The sequence below is a fragment of the Pararge aegeria genome, chromosome Z (assembly GCF_905163445.1).
Source record: "Pararge aegeria chromosome Z, ilParAegt1.1, whole genome shotgun sequence".
NCBI lineage: Eukaryota > Metazoa > Arthropoda > Insecta > Lepidoptera > Nymphalidae > Pararge > Pararge aegeria.
In genome coordinates, this window is record NC_053208.1 from 5468861 (window position 1) to 5485803 (window position 16943).

The window sequence follows — 16943 nt, forward strand, 5'->3', positions numbered from 1 at the left end:
AAAGGGGTATGGCCGTAATATTAAACCCATACCAGTAATCGGTCTCTTGGCGACATCGTATCGGAACGCTTTATCTTAGCGGCACGTCTTTGTCTTTAAGGTTGTAATTAGTCACGGGCGAAGTCTCACACCAGCTGTTCTACTGTGGTTAGCGTCTTAGTACTGCGCTACATACTTCTTATCATGCTCTCTGAAGCACAGGGGTGGCAAAGCCAAGTTACTAACTCCGGGCTTGAACAACTTCGAAGTCGACCTGGGAATTGAGCCCAGGTCTTTGTTGAACATGTTAGCTACAAAACCTATAAGGCAGTTGGAGTTATTTGATGGAGCTCAGGTGTACGCTAACCGTAATCCCCTTGAAAAGATTCCTTAGAAAATACGAAACGGGAACGGAGTCACTTAGGTGCCAGCATGATAATTGGATGAAATGAATACGGTGCAACGATGATTTGACAGAAAGAGACAGCGATAGACTATTTAGATCACTTATCGCCTGTTGAAAAGAAAGCCTACGCAAGTACCAATATTGTATGCAAAAGTGGTATATTCTCGTGTTTCTTGAATTATTGTGTATCCAGTTCACGTTACATTATTTTCAATTGTCGATTTACAATTAGGTAGTCTAAAGTCCGTTGCCCGAAGTCCAAACCACTAGGCTATCACAGCTTTCGCAATATCAGCATTCACATTGGTAAAAAGATTGACAAGATATTTCTTATCGACAATGCTGTATGGAAGCAGGCCGCTCCGTTCGAGTCTCTACTAAGAAATAAATATTCTGAAGAATGTAAATTGTAAAATGATGTTGAAAAAGAACAACCTGCTGAGTTTGGTAGAATCTGCCTTACGAACCGGTCGTAGAGTCACTACAAGTAGATTGATTTGACGTTTCAATAGTGCTTATATACTAGGTCTACTTGAAATAAATGTATTTTGAATTTTAAATTACACTCATTTATTAATTTATATTTTTAGAAATTTCTCTGGTCTGTTCTCGTAAGAGACTTTGGCCGCGGCTTCGACGGATCACCTGACCAACAAAGACGTGCCGCTAATCGATTTAGTGTTTCCGTACGACATTATCTTTTAATTACTAGCTGTTGCCCGCGATTTCGTCTGCGTTTGATTTTGTTTTTTGATGTGGCATTCAATTAAGTTGTAGTTCTAAAAAAAATTAAAGTATTAAGTATCGCTAAGCCTTAAATGAGGGGTTTGCTGCTGTCCGCTGAGGAGTTCTGTCCTCTATCTCCAACCACATTCATAAGATCTACACAGTTTGCGCAAAATTAAACACATATTATAACCTCTATAATAATTATTTAAATCGGTTAAATTTGTCGGAGTTATGGTGTAAAATCGTCAAACACTTTCATCCCCTCTCCCAAAGGAACCGAGCTTAATGTCGAGATAAAAAGTATTCTATATTACTTTAAACACTTTCAAGAATATGTGTACAAAGTTTCATGAGGATCGGTTAAGTAGTTTTTGGGTGAAAGCGTAACAAACAAACTTACATTGACATTTATAATATTAGTAGGGATTTAATTTAACTGAACTACCATATAGCTAAATTTTAGCGGGCTAGTTAGCATAACTTATCTTTTACAAATTGGGAATATTGCACTCAAGGGCTAGTTTGCGATGGAATAAATAAAAAAGGAAACGATAAGATTGTTGTTGAAAATAAAAACTAACGGGTAATTTCCGTTGTGGAAATATGCTGCGATTATCTCAGGCATTCTCAAGTACTCTCCCCCGCAGGTGGTATCAAAAGCGTTGAAAAGGTCCCCAGAGTACAATTATTTATGGGCCAACTTGATACGGTACAGATGAACTAAAACTCTTGCGGACTGGTTTTCATTGGTGGAAGATATCGATTTCTAAACTGACTATCATTTTAAAAGGCAGTAGCTTATGCCAGCTTTATCACCTATACTACGTTACAGTAGTATATACGCTGGTAGAGTCACTACAAACAGACAGAATGGACGTTTCAAAAGTGTTATAAAGTAGGGAAACCTACTTAAAATTAATGAATTTAGTGTTTTGAATTTTACTTAGTAGAGTTCTCGTCGGCAAAAGTATGTTAGGGTTCTCCTTCTTCTTCTGCTCTCGGCTCAGATTCGCTTTTACCCTGGTGTCACGTTGACCGGCAGGGGTATTACGTATCTCGCGACAGGCGTTAATATTGTAATCACTGCTGTCAAACGTCACTTGTGTTTATTACACCTGTCGCAAGCCTGTCGCAAGCCTGTCGCAAGATACGTTATCACCCTGCGGTTACGATCTATTCTGATGCCGCTGTCTTTATCTCCCAGCAAGTAGTGGTTGTCTTAATGTCCATTTTCACTAAACATAGGAAACGCCTGAATCGGATGCCTTTTGATTTAGGTGATTGCTAGAGAAATGAGTTTCACCTAGCTTTGTTAGGCGCCGTCTAAAGTTACGACACCGATTCGGCTGATCGCAACGTTTAAAATAATATAATTTTTCTTATTGCTCGGACGAGACATTTGGGCACTAATTTTTTTTACATCTTGGGCTAGGTGTTTGGTCCCAAATTTCTGGTTTACTTTGGTAACAGTCACAAAGAAAACTCCTAATAATCTTGTCACCATAGAAAATCATCAAACACGAGCGTCTGAACGGGTTGCTCGCGCTCTTTAAGTGCTAACATTACGAAAAATATAAATGCAAGTCAAAACAAAGACAAACGTCAGAGTCAAGCATAAAATTTGACGTAAGAAGATTTGTGGCAAGAATTCATAGACAAGATAAGCTACTCATAGCTTAAGTGTTGCCTAGTGAAAATAGATTGGTGAAACGTAACAATATGATTAGGAATCTAATTAGACGAGACGTGACTAACGGCATTGCCATATTTGACGGTAGTGTAAACGAGCATTACCGCTCATGACGACCGAATGAGCTCTCTATCATGAGAGGGGTAGACTGTCTCTGTTTAGAGAGTGGTGAACTGCCAGCAGTTACGTTAATAGCCCAGCATTTACGGATGATTTTGGAGATTATCCGGTATAGTCTAGTGGAACATTGGAACTGTATGGTGGGCTTTATAAGTTCTACATTCGTCTCCAATGAGATAGAAGCCTGAATCTAGCAGGGGACATAATTTAGGCTGATAATGGTGATACACTAAACGATGATATTGGTTGGTCTTAACACTGTTTTACTCAATGGGTACTTTGGGTGAAAAAGTGCAGGGCAGCCTAAGGCCTGAGGACTTCAAGTCATAATGGCTTTCTGCGAATGAGTTATCTTATCAATTCGCCTTACCTATTAACTATCGCAAGGCTGATAATTGCAGAGGTATTTAAACATTATTTGGTCGTGACGGGTACAGACCGAAAATAAACTAAAGTAGATTAGGAAGCACTTAAAATTTCTGATTGACATTTAACAATTAGACAGTCCGCTTACTATCATTCAATAAAGCCATAGATTTAATATGCTTCTCTACATAAAGCATTATTTTATTATTGCTGCAACTCTTGCTTTACAATTATAATCCTTATTTACGGGAAGGCAGGGTATGTCATATAAAATTGACATTTAAAAATTGTAATTTTAAAAATGTAGATGTTATGGGCCAATTTGTAAGTAGCCAGATTGTACTTTGTTTCACTATGTTTTATAAAATTTAAGTTAATGGATAAAATCCTCTATATCCTCGTGCCCTGACTAAACTTATCATACTTATTGGACTATATTAGATCTAAACAAAAGTCAGAGCTGTTGTCGCACTTCTGGTTGCCGCTGTTCCGAACGGAAACGGTGGCGCCACATGACAAAGTAGGGAAACCTACTTAAAATTAATGAATTTAGTGTTTTGAATTTTACTTAGTAGAGTTCTCGTCGGCAAAAGTATGTTAGGGTTCTCCTTCTTCTTCTGCTCTCGGCTCAGATTCGCTTTTACCCTGGTGTCACGTTGACCGGCAGGGGTATTACGTATCTCGCGACAGGCGTTAATATTGTAATCACTGCTGTCAAACGTCACTTGTGTTTATTACACCTGTCGCAAGCCTGTCGCAAGCCTGTCGCAAGATACGTTATCACCCTGCGGTTACGATCTATTCTGATGCCGCTGTCTTTATCTCCCAGCAAGTAGTGGTTGTCTTAATGTCCATTTTCACTAAACATAGGAAACGCCTGAATCGGATGCCTTTTGATTTAGGTGATTGCTAGAGAAATGAGTTTCACCTAGCTTTGTTAGGCGCCGTCTAAAGTTACGACACCGATTCGGCTGATCGCAACGTTTAAAATAATATAATTTTTCTTATTGCTCGGACGAGACATTTGGGCACTAATTTTTTTTACATCTTGGGCTAGGTGTTTGGTCCCAAATTTCTGGTTTACTTTGGTAACAGTCACAAAGAAAACTCCTAATAATCTTGTCACCATAGAAAATCATCAAACACGAGCGTCTGAACGGGTTGCTCGCGCTCTTTAAGTGCTAACATTACGAAAAATATAAATGCAAGTCAAAACAAAGACAAACGTCAGAGTCAAGCATAAAATTTGACGTAAGAAGATTTGTGGCAAGAATTCATAGACAAGATAAGCTACTCATAGCTTAAGTGTTGCCTAGTGAAAATAGATTGGTGAAACGTAACAATATGATTAGGAATCTAATTAGACGAGACGTGACTAACGGCATTGCCATATTTGACGGTAGTGTAAACGAGCATTACCGCTCATGACGACCGAATGAGCTCTCTATCATGAGAGGGGTAGACTGTCTCTGTTTAGAGAGTGGTGAACTGCCAGCAGTTACGTTAATAGCCCAGCATTTACGGATGATTTTGGAGATTATCCGGTATAGTCTAGTGGAACATTGGAACTGTATGGTGGGCTTTATAAGTTCTACATTCGTCTCCAATGAGATAGAAGCCTGAATCTAGCAGGGGACATAATTTAGGCTGATAATGGTGATACACTAAACGATGATATTGGTTGGTCTTAACACTGTTTTACTCAATGGGTACTTTGGGTGAAAAAGTGCAGGGCAGCCTAAGGCCTGAGGACTTCAAGTCATAATGGCTTTCTGCGAATGAGTTATCTTATCAATTCGCCTTACCTATTAACTATCGCAAGGCTGATAATTGCAGAGGTATTTAAACATTATTTGGTCGTGACGGGTACAGACCGAAAATAAACTAAAGTAGATTAGGAAGCACTTAAAATTTCTGATTGACATTTAACAATTAGACAGTCCGCTTACTATCATTCAATAAAGCCATAGATTTAATATGCTTCTCTACATAAAGCATTATTTTATTATTGCTGCAACTCTTGCTTTACAATTATAATCCTTATTTACGGGAAGGCAGGGTATGTCATATAAAATTGACATTTAAAAATTGTAATTTTAAAAATGTAGATGTTATGGGCCAATTTGTAAGTAGCCAGATTGTACTTTGTTTCACTATGTTTTATAAAATTTAAGTTAATGGATAAAATCCTCTATATCCTCGTGCCCTGACTAAACTTATCATACTTATTGGACTATATTAGATCTAAACAAAAGTCAGAGCTGTTGTCGCACTTCTGGTTGCCGCTGTTCCGAACGGAAACGGTGGCGCCACATGACAACTATAGCGAAGTTTTACGAATCCCACCGAAGCGCCATCATGAAAAACAAGGATGGGAGATCGGAGGGTCGTGAGGTTAAATACTTTTTGCGGAAAGGACGTCTGGCAGGCAAGAAATATGCTTGTCAGGCGAAAAAGAGTGACGGAGGAGCATTATGGGCCAAGCTAGGGATATGAGATATATTTTCCAAAGAATGTAAAGGTATTGTTCTAATGTAAGGTTTGGTGATAGTAAAAGTAAATGCTTATACGATGATAACCCATGTGTAATCTATTAGAGCGTTACACCAAAAAAAGCTACAATAACAGTAACTTGAGGAAGGAGACCCGTGCCCTGTAGTGGGTCGGTAATGGGTTGATATTATGATGATGATGATTAAATCAATAACCAATTTAGGTATATTCTCTATTCCATTTTGTAACGCTACCTAAAATATGTTTCTAAAATCGTAAATAGGTGTACTGCAGGAGGTTAAGAATAACCTCATGGAAAGGTCAGATTTGCTGGATAAATATTAAAGTTAGAAATGGCATTAACTGAATTCGGTTCGGTCCATTAGCAATAGCGGCTAGTTCACATTGTTCCAGCAAGTAGGATATACAGGATTAAAGTGTGAAATCCTTCACCAATTCGACTATAAAGAAAGGAGGCTTGATGTCAGACAAGCGTATAAAATTATGCCAAAACCAATAAGTCTACCTTGAAGTTTAAAAAGAATACATGATATGCCGACCTCACATAACGTGGGATAAGCGTAAGAGAAAAATAACGGCTATATATTTTACGTTTTATATCATGTCTATTTAAGACATGATATAAAACGTAAAATACTCATTCGCGTAAATTTATTTTAACGTGTCAAAACTTTTAGCATGGGAACCTTTTTAAGATGTACACATTACGAGTGATATTTTCGACAAAACTCTCATACCCATAGTTCTAAAATATCTTTACCACCCCAAATCATGGGATTATAGGTGAGAGAGTGTAAGAGGCAGCAGATGTCAGCTGTTTTTGTATTTAGGTACAAAAAATCACTAGACGTGGTAAAATAGCAAATAAAACTTTTGTTGGCAAATTTTATTATAATGTTAAGAAAAGAAAGCTTGAAATGAGGGTTGGAAGACTGTATGAAAGTAATATGTTTATAAAATTTGAGACATGATCGCCGTAGATCGCCTCGGAAGAGGAAAAACTCTAATGCTACAATTACAATTTATAAACTATGAATTTTATAACTCATCTATCTTTAAACATAACAAGCAGATCTTTTCAAATACATTCTACACGTACGGCTACAACACTTGAGCATCCTTAGGAAATGTTGACTGTAGATTGCACAATTGCTTAGTGAGATTTAGCAACGTTCATGGACTTCGCAAAATATCATCGGATTTTGACAAAGATTCATACTCGTTTATCAATCGTTTTTTAAATACCACAACAGATTTAGCGCAAGTGACAAAATCCAGCTACTTGAATAATATATACAAGCCGAGGGGGCTTTTAGTTTCATGACAGGTTGTCACTTCCGATATTTTCATAGATAATAATTGTTACTTTATTCGTTTGTCATAGATAGAATATAGAAGTGGGTTCAGAAGTCGGTTTTGCGAAAATAGTTTTTATTTTAGGATATTTACATAGAATATGCAACAATAACGATAATAGCGCTCTGAACTTTATTTGTATTAAAATAGAGGTCAGTGCAATAGCGGCTTGCAGTTTTCATGACAGGTTTACACTTCCAATATTATCAATGGAGTTAATTGATATTTTGTCCATTGTGATAGTCATCAATAGAATATAGAAGTGGATTCAGAAGAAAATAGTTTAAATTTTTGTATATCAATATCTAATAAGCAAACATTACCTTTCTGAGTTAATAAAATAAATAAGGTTAAATTTGCTTTGGATTATTTATGCTAGTTTAAAAACTACAACTGTAAACCTTAGTTATCGAAGTTTAATGAGAGATAGCTTATTTAGGACTCAAGAAACCAAAAGTAGCGAAGAAATCGGTGAACATACATTTAAAAAACGCAACGATTTTCTTGTATTTTTTTTGAAACTACGTAAAAATTGAAACCTTTTATATTCGACATTCTCTGCGCCAAACATGTGAAATTGACGCCGTACGAAAGGAACTCACGTCTTGACGCTTGGCACGTGTTGCAACGCCAAGAAGTTTATATACACAAATCCACTCTTCCTCTCATAATTCAGCTTCAGAATTCACACTGCGACAGCTCGACCAAAATGTAGACAAAAATTCTCATAACAAGCAGCATCATCTATTTGAATAAATTATAATCAAAATAGAAGTATAACATAGCTAAAAATGTTTTTTTTTATGTGAAATTGTATGCGGACCATGTTCGGACATTCGCATCTTTGATATATTTCACTCTAACTTTTGATTATTATTTTGTGCTGGTTGTTGTCTTGTTTTTTTTAGGCTACAATATTTGCATACGCTTGAGTCTCTCTTGGATATATATTTTTTTTATTCTACAGACCTTACTGCAATCTCACCTAGGAGTAAGTGATTATGCAGTCTAAGATGGTAGCGGGCTATCCTGTTAGGGAGTATGGTAGTCATATCCCTATTCGGTTTCTATGCGACATCGCACCGAAGCACTAAATCGCTTAGCGGCACGTCTTTGTCGGTTTAGTGGTGTGGTTCGGTTCTTTGTCGGAGCCATGGCCAAAGAAAATCCTACCAGACTAGAACAGAAAAAAATCAGAAATTATAAATTCCCAAACTGTCCGTGCCGGGAATCGTTGCGCCAAATTTCAAGAAATTCTTGGAATCAGACCAAAGCTGTTCACCCACCGTGGGGTTTCAGTCGCAGGCTGCCTTAGGCCTAACGAAGATTGATAGTTGGTCTATTCTTTACTGTGCCTCAAAGAGCAACCTAAGTCGTCGGTCACGGGTTCTCCTTACATGTTATTATTTTAGTAAAAGCCCGCCAATGAAAATTTCAGCAGCGTGGTGGACTTGTGTTTTAAAACGCTGTCTCCAATGAGCCAGAAAGTCCGTGCCCTGCTATACTATAATAGGACTGGCTGTTATGCCGATAATATGGAACCCGATTATCGCTTAGTACAGCTATCACGGAAATCCAACATGGTACATCCAATATAGAAGGCGTACGAGTAAGGCCGGCAAAAATTGTAATTGCGCCCTCACACTCATCAGCCCTGTGCAGGTGTGAAGGGTGTTTTTCACGCTCCATTTAACCGACCGCTTCGCCCTCACTTCAGGAGCGACACATGAACGATTATTGAGGTTCACCGGCTACCCGACCTCTGATATTTCTATGCCATCCTGGTGACTAGAATGGTTTAGGTCCTACATGGTTCATTATAATTACAGGAACTTCGTACCCGACTTTAATTAATTGGTAAATATTCAAAAGTATTTATTATCTATGTTTAATAGAGATTTTCTTACAAAACATAACTGTTCTTTAAGGGTTTTCCTAATTTTCTTTTTCTTTTATCTAGACCGAACTCTGGGGCGGTTTTTTCGTGGCTATCATAACAAAAAAACATGTGCATCAAACAATGCATGTTCTAGGAAGGATATTTAGCTTGATGTAAATTTATTTTATAGTATGAAGTTCAACAGTAATATTTTAGTATGTTTAGTTCAAATTTAAGATTGAACAATTTAGTATGTGTAATGTACAGCTTCTCATCTTCTACTTTATATTATAATCAACCTATAATTATACCAATAACTGCAAAGAAAGGTTTTCGTTCTTACTATAGTATTTTTAAAAAAACATTCCGCGTGAAGCGAATCGACTTAGGAATCGAAACTTTAGGCTTCGGTCACACAGAGTCTTAATCAATAAATAGTTCAACGGTATTTGTGTCTGTGTTTTTGTTGTAATCCTTAAAAGTTTTTACTCTTTGGGCTTTATCCAAAGAGGACATAAACGTTACAAATGCATGTAATGTGCAAAATGTTACTGATGCTAGGGAAATTCCTTAAACTTAAAAAAAAAAAATTTAAGATAGTGATGAGCACAATAGTAAGTTTTAAACCCTTTATTGTACATGTTCCAGATTTTTGTTTCTCTTTTACAATAGTGACTTGTTCAAGATGTGGTACACAAATAAATATTAAGTTTAGCTAAGGTTCTTTCTAGCTACCTTTAAAGCTCGGCCATGTGCTTTATTCTTATTCTTATTTCAAATAATTAAGTGGGAACTGAAGTCGTTTGAAGTAAAAGCGGCGAAAATGCAGTAACCTAAGAGCGTTACTGTTAGAAGCTGCTTAAACCAAATTATACACTTAAACATTTTCAGAGAAACAGACTTTCCATTAGTGGTTTCTAAGATTAGCGCGCACAGACAGATAAACTCGACGTAGTGAATTACTTCTATTATATGTAATGGTAGTGAAGTAGTGACACTACTTTCATCTTAGTACCTCGGAGGTCTAGTGGTTATCATAATCGACTGCAGATCATGGGTTCTGGGTTCGATCCGTTTCGGGTCAGTTAAAATCAATTTTTTCTTCAAGAAAATCTCACTCCAGAGTTTGGAAATTGGTGGGGATTTGATCCCTTGGCTCGGGGAGAAGTTTAACCTGTCGATCCTACCCCAGATATCCATCCAATCATGGATCTGCCGTCCCATCAGAATATGAGAGTTTGGGAATGGAGAGTGCACCTGTTTTTCGTGTTGTGATTGGATAACCCAAATGGTTTTAGCAGCGTAACGCGGGCTTGGTGGCGTGCATCGGAATCGGGTTCTGCCAGGAAGAGAACTCACCTGTGTTTGCGAACGCTATTTTATTATATTACCTCCTACGAAGTTGGAAAATATCGCTGGAGACTGCCGTAGGAATCGACCAGGGAATCTATACAGTTACATGCATCTTTCCGGCTATTGCGGCCCGAATGCTTCGTCATCAAAGCGACAGTCGTCCTATCGAACAACATATGCCTTACATATGGGAAGCGACTGTATCTCTAAGTTAAGTTAAGCAGTTATCTCTTTATGAGCTTTATTTTAATTTGTAATGGTTTCGTTGTACCTTAGTGTATTGATTGTTTTGTACTACTATTCAAATTAATGTTTGTCATTATTTCTTAAATATAGTTCAACGGGTACATACCACGATAATATTTTTGGAGTCAAGGATCGTGGTCACGACGGGACCACGATCCATCCAACTGGGTCGAAATATCAATCCAAAAATATTTAAGAAATAATGATAATCATTAATTTGAATAGTATTTATAATAATAGTATTAATTATTTAAGAAATAATGATTAACCACAAAAATCTTAGTTTAAAATCTTTGATTTATCATTAGTAATACCGTTACTACTATATTGCCAGTATCATATAATCATTCGCACTTCACGGTTTTATCACGAACTCTATGTGATGGGGTGGGGTGTATCATCATTATCTCCTCTACGAAGACAGGTTTTCTCACATATAGGAAAGGGGAATATCACCACGCTGCTCTAAGGCTTATTGGCTAGACACAACTATATGATATCGGAAGTTGACAATTGTTAGAAAAAATAGATTAAGAATGCAGAACCTGATTTTGAATTTTGTGTGTATTGAAATAAAACAAGGTATAAAAACCCGATTTGAACTATGTAATGTCAAATCAGTATCCAATTCGGCCCAGTAGATTTTTAGGAAAATGTTAACAGACATCGCGTTATCTCGCGTTCGTGTTAAATGTATGTTTCCACCCTTAATCCCGGTCAAAGCTTTAATTTCGTCTAAAGAGAAATCAACTGAAGTATACACGTTTTCGCTCTTACTCTCGAGTTCCGACCCTCTTTCTTTGCTGAAAAACTGGCCTAATAGTAATTTAACTTTCGTAACACGTTGTTCCATTTATATTTAATCCTGAAACAGACCCTGTTGCGTTTTAAACTTACTTTTTTAGGGTTCCGGACCCCACATTTAAAGAAACGGAACCCTAGCAGGATTGCTACGCTGTCTCTCTGTCCGCCCGTCCGTTTGTGTGACAGATCCTAGATTGCAGTGAGACTCTCGGTATTAGATCCTACTAAAACATAACATTCGAAAATAACTCTGTTCAACCAAACCACTGAACAGATTTCGATAAAATTTGCCACTAAAAGATACATTGTATCTTTTTGAAGGGAATAAGATTATTTTTAGAAGTAAGAAGACTCTAACTTTGTCGGAACAATCGTCCAAGGAACCTTTCGTCTATTACAAAATAAATTTGGGTCAACGTTGATTTATTTACTACCAAGCCTAATATTCCTTAGCGTAAACAAACTTTCCGTGACATTGTCCGTGGGGTTTCCGTGGGGTCGCCATTCCAGCACCTTGGAACCCCAACGCCCATCAGTTTTCCGACTTTTCCAAGCTATGTTCTATGAGCTATGCAATTCCAATGCTGTGTTCTAGTCTGACCAGTATGATTTCTTATATAGACTACGAGGTACCATATTTTACCCTATATAGTTTACAATTGTAATAGTATAGTATAGTATAGTATAGTATAGTGTTGTATAGTATACAATACTATAGTCTCCAAGGTGTCAAAGGAAATCAGATACTAAAACAAGACGAGCATTTTTGTTAATTTTTAATTCTCAATTGAATTTTAACAATGAATCTAAGATTAAAAATAGCTCAAGCGACTCTCGTTATGTAGATATTTGGCAGTGTGCGGCCCGCCTTATGAAACACTGACCGCTGATCCGTAATCAACCGACTGTGGTATTTCTCAAATTAATCCTTCCGTGGCAACGTACGGGTAAGCCTTCGACCAAAATGAGGTTGCGCACGTGTTAGTCACAATGAATGTTAACAAATGTTACAGTGAATTACCATCTTAACTTAATATATAGGTTCGATGTTGTAACTAACTAAACTGGTCTCTATTAAACATTTAATTATAATATTTCTATTTGCTATTGATATATCAGTAAGATTCCATAACCTATCTATACTTATTATAAAACTGTAACGTGTGTTATGTACATTGAAAATATTGAAAAAGGGTACTCTGTAATTGACACTGAAGCAAAAACTGTTTTTTTTTTTCTTCAGTATTTACCTTCCCCCCTCTTAGTGGAGGAAGAAGTCTTTTATGGTACCTTTATCTCTAACTAGCGGTCCCTCGCGCATAAGTCATTCACGTGTAAGTGAACCTTAAAAGATAGACATATGCTTTTGAGGATTTTTAGAAACTTTAACCGTTTACGCAGCGAACGCAGCGGAAGCTCTCAAAAGGAAAAAAAAATATGATATTGAAACATTCTTCATTGGTGCTATGCTCCTATTGGTCTTAACGTGATGATATATAGCCTTCCTATAGATAGATGAACTACCTAACACTGAAATTTTTTTCGAAGCGGACCAGTATTTCCTGAGTACAAGCAAACAAACAAACAAAGTCATCAGCTTTATATATTAGTTTAAGTTATGGATCTCTTATTTAATCCCCATGGAAAAACCACGGGGTGTTATGTTTGTGTGTGTGTGTGTTTGTGTGTGTGTGAGTGCGTGTGTGTGTCTCTGTATTTACTAAACGCATGTAACGATTTTGATATTGTTTTTATTGTTTGAAAAGTGAAGTAGCCTGGAGTGTTATACGCTATGTTTGATGAATATAGAGAGAGGGAGTTTTTCCACAACTCCCTCACTATGGGTATCAAATAAAAGGGCGTGACCAATAGAATACTGCACACTATTCGAAATTTCAAATTAATTAAAGTAAAAATAATGACGTTGAAAAGAGCAACTGCCGAGTTTCTTGCCGGCTTCTCGGTAGAATATGCCTTCAGAATTCGAGGATGGAGGAAGATGTCCTTAAGCGATTGTGTATGTCTACTAAAAATGTAATAGTATGCGGGGATTTCAATGTTGATATCTTATTACATAATACTACTACGACTAGGTTGTTAAACTTATTTAATAATGCTTTCGATGAACCTACTAGAATCACAGCAACTTCAGCATCTTGTTTAGATAATATTTTTTTTAACTGCGATATCTTAGGTAAATCGATATTAAACAATTTAAGGTCAGATCATTGTGGCCAACAAATTACTGTTGTTGGTACAAATAGAAATAAACATATTGTTAAGTACAGGCCGATAACTCAGAGTAAACTGACGCGATTTGAAGGTGAAATATCAGCCAAAATTCTTGCTCTCTTTTTTGAAAACTGTCATCCCGACAATCTTTATCGTACGCTTTTCAATGAAATAGAAAGTGCATTTAATAAAGTATTTAATTTTAAATACATAGATTCTAATAAAAAAATGAGGTTTAGTGATTGGGCGACTATAGGCATTTACAAAAGCAGGGATAAGTTGTATGAGCTATATGATGAAAAACAATACAATCAGACTCCAACTTTCCTTGAATATGTAAAAAGTTACTCCAAAACATTTAAAAATGTTTGTAGACAATTTAAGTCGCTATACATTAAAGATCGGATAGTAAAATCTGAAAACAAGATACAAACAACCTGGAAAATTGTTAATAATGAATCTGGGAAAACTAAATCTCGAGACGGAAATTTTGAATTAATTATTAATAATATTATGGTAACTACTGATACAGAAGTTGCTAGTACTTTTGAAAACTTTTTTCAGAATGTTCCTATTTTGTTAACAGATTCACTAAATTCCTCACCTACTGCAGCTCAGAATTTATTAAGAGGCAACATTAATGAGTGCAAAGTTTTATTTCATTTCAACCATATAGATGCATCGGATATCAGTAAAAACTTCAAGTTGTTAAAATTAAAGAAAACAGGTGATATATGGGGAATGTCGGTAAAGGTAATATCTCAAATTATTGACGTCATTGCTCCTCTTTTAGCCATAATTTTCAATGAATGTGTAGATTTAGGTACTTTCCCGAACCTAATGAAACATAGTAAACTCATTCCTCTATTTAAATCTGGTAATAAAAATGATATAAACAATTACAGACCTATCTCAATCTTACCAGCTCTTAGATATTTGAAAAAATTATATTAAATCAACTCTTATATCATTTTAATGTAAATAACTTACTACACCCTGAGCAGTAGTGTGGCTTCACTAAAGGTCGTAGCACAACGGACGCAGGCGATAAACTTATAAAACATGTTTATGATGCTTGGGAATGTTCACAGAACGCCATGGGTGTTTTTTGTGATCTATCTAAAGCTTTCGATTGTGTTGATCATAAAACCTTGCTTCTTAAGCTAAGCCACTATGGTATCCAAAACGTTGCACTAAATTTGGTTGCCTCTTATCTCAGCAATAGAACCCAAAGAGTTTGCATAAATGATGCAAAGTCTCAGGGTTCAAATACCTCAATGGGTGTCCCACAAGGCTCGATTTTGGGTCCTTTTCTATTTTTAGTGTATATAAATGATCTACCGTACCATGTCAGTGGAACATGCGACATTGTATTGTTTGCAGATGATACATCTCTAATTTTTAAGACTGATAGGAGTAAAGATAACTCTGACGAAGTAAACCGTGTTATGTCGCATGTGTCGCACTGGTTTACAGTTAACAACTTACTTTTAAATGCAAAAAAAACAAAGTGTGTCGAATTTATCTTACCAAATGTAAAGAAAATTGATAAAAATATAATGATAAATGGTGAAACACTAAAAATAGAGACTTCCACAGTTTTTCTGGGCGTGACCTTGGATAATAAGCTACAGTGGGGTGCCCATATAGATTCACTAGCGGGTAAACTAAGCTCGGCTGCCTACGCAGTCAGAAAAATTAGACAGATTACTGACGTTGAAATAGCTAGGCTAGTTTATTTTGCGTACTTTCATAGTGTTATGTCCTATGGAATCTTGTAATGGGGTAAAGCAGCTGATATCGAAACTATATTTATATTGCAGAAAAGAGCTGTACGGTCAATATATAAACTTAAATCACGTGAATCCCTCCGTGAGAAGTTTAAAGAAATAGGCATACTTACTGTAGCTTCACAATATATTTATAACAATATAGTATTTGTAAGACAACATATTAGTCTTTATAAACAAAAAGTGGACATAAACAGTCGACTTACAAGAAATGGTCATAAATTAGTGTCATCTGCATATCGTCTGCGTAAGGTACAGGGATCATTTGTGGGATTGAGTATACGCTTTTATAATATGATTCCTAAGGTGATTTTGGACCTGCCAATGCACAAGTTTAAAGAATTTGTTAAAACACATTTATTACAGCGAGGTTACTATACAATTGATGAATCTTTTAATGACAAGGTTGCTTGGAAGCATCCGGCTCCGCTTTCAGCTCTCACAAGATAGAAAAATGAATGTTAAAATGCAAAATGTAAATTGTTGATGTTGGAAAGAGCAACTGCTGAGTTTCTTGCCGGCTTCTTCTCGGTAGAATCTGCCTTCCGAACCGGTGGTAGAATCACTACAAACAGACAGACTTGACGTTTCAAAAGTGCTTATATTAGGCCTACTTGAAATAAATGAATTTTGAATTTTGAATTTTGAACAGACAGACCTGACGTTTTAAAAGTGCTTATATTTACACTCACTTCAAATAAATGAATTTTTAATTCGAATAAGGTACCCTTACTGCCAAAAAGAAACCCCTCGCTTTTAGAATTATCAGAGCTTTTTGTGACAAGACTCGTCAGGGGAATAAACACCGCCATGCTTATTTCTTGTAAGCATCATTGTTCCGTTCTGAGAGGCGTAGTTGCTGGTTTAATTAAAGTGTTACACCCACGCCTCAGGCTGATGGTCATGGCAGTTTGTATGACGTGTTCCTTTCATGTCCTGTGAAGTGTTGTCCTGTGTATAGGCGACTGTTATAGGGGTCTGGGTTTAAAATTACTGCCATACTCCCTAACACGTTAGCCCGCTACCATATTAGACTCGATATTGAAGTAAGAATGCAGTCAAGGGCTAACTAATAAAGGAATTTAAAAAAAAAAACAGAAATAAAGGAACTGAGGGGATCCGCATGACTATCGCCTATTTAATTTTTTAATATGGAGACTTTTATTTTAATTGCATTATTTATTGACAGTAACTTTATTGCTCTACCTTTACGGTGCTCTTGAGGGAGCATGTATGTGCATAAGTTTTCTACCATTTGATAATCTGTATCCTCACTTATGCTAGATATAGCTTTGCCTTACCATTTATTATCAACATAATCATCGTCAATTCTTACCAATCCGCACTTGGCCAGCGTGGTAGATATAGGCCTAAACCCTTCTTATACAGAGTAGACCCGTGCTCTGTAGTGGGCCGGTAATGGGTCGATCGCCATCTTCTTGGTCTATTGATTATTGCTATAAAAACTGACGAGTTCTG